Raw genomic sequence first — 1500 nt, 5'->3', positions numbered from 1 at the left:
TGTGGCTGTAGTGAATTAGTTGGTTACAGATTTCCTACCTTTCATGAAACCCCATAGTTTAAATCTAGTCCACGATTTATTCTGACCGTCTTACAGTGCATACATTTATTCACCTTACTCTTCTCTCTTGCACTACATGTTTCAGCACTAAAGTGCCATCTTCAGGTGCTTTTGTATGTACGTCGAACTACTTCATTGCATGCAATGCAATGAAGTGCTGAAACATGTAGTGCAAGAGAGAAGAGTAAGGTGAATAAATGTATGCACTGTAAGACGGTCAGAATAAATCATGGACATAAATCAGTGCAACAGGACGCTAAAATATAACATTACTAAATCTAGTCTACACCTTCAATACTATTTCCTCAAGTTCCGATTTAATGCTATCCTCACCTAGGTCTCTTAAATGATTTCTTCCCTTCTGGATGTGTACCACGTAGATATATGTATTCCTCAGCCCCCTAAATGCGAGCTACATATCCTCCATATCTCATCCTTCGTGACCTATCGCCCTAATGAATTTCATTAGGTATAATGTGATGACACATGTTGAAATTCTTTATCATGCATTCTTTTCCTATTCGCCTCCGCTTTTCTCTCCTTGGGCCAATTATCTATATAAATAAAAATAAACTACACTAAATGTAACTGAACGAGTTGTATCTTCTGGGATACAATGCTGCTACTTGCTTTATGCTGCTTTCTTCTTTTGTTTATTCTTCAACCCTGAAGATGGAGACAATATTTTCATTCGAAACGTCGGTTGACTTACACCGGACTACACGGCTTTGTAGTCCAGAAGATAGAACTCTTCTACGTCACCTGTGTGACAACATCAATTACAACGTAAACGAAACAGAATGTAATGTTATGTTTGAGATCCTGTTACATTGAAATATCAGTCACTCATTCACTTTCGTCTTTGATGCAATTTAAAAATGTTACAATCTCCATTTCATTTAAAATAACATTAAAATCACATCAATTGTTACATGTTTCGGCCTTACTTTTCCATCTCCAGGCAATAGTTCACTTTTTGAAACAGTCGCACTGCACTAAATCGTAAGTACTGTGGAGTGTCGCCAGAAAGCCGGAATGGTTGAGGATTTCCTAGGCAACGACCAACGTTCCCACGACAGAGACTAGGAATGAGAATGCCAGCAATTCCTAACAGTGGATTTTCCACCGTTACACACGAATTGTTTGAAGCAGCGTTTCAATAGGAGCGGGCTTAATTAACTCTTCGACATGGTATTCTCTATTGGGTAGGAGTGCAGTTTATAAGACTCCAGCTTCAATAAGAGACGAGTTCAGTTTGTATTTGACCTTAAGAGTTGTAGTCAGTAGTCACTCTTCAGTTTGAATTCGACTATAGCAGGAGCCGTAATTGTGATAGTTGCGAATAAGTGTACTTGTGAATGTAGAAGTAAAAAAAAAAAAGTAAAGCTATCCCTGTAACAGGTCGTGGAGGCCCATAGGGTTGTGAGACCTTGAGGGTCC

Source organism: Cryptotermes secundus, unplaced genomic scaffold, assembly GCF_002891405.2.
Source record: "Cryptotermes secundus unplaced genomic scaffold, Csec_1.0 scaffold391, whole genome shotgun sequence".
NCBI lineage: Eukaryota > Metazoa > Arthropoda > Insecta > Blattodea > Kalotermitidae > Cryptotermes > Cryptotermes secundus.
The sequence above is the reverse complement of the archived record's forward strand: the minus strand, read 5'-3'. Positions refer to the sequence as shown.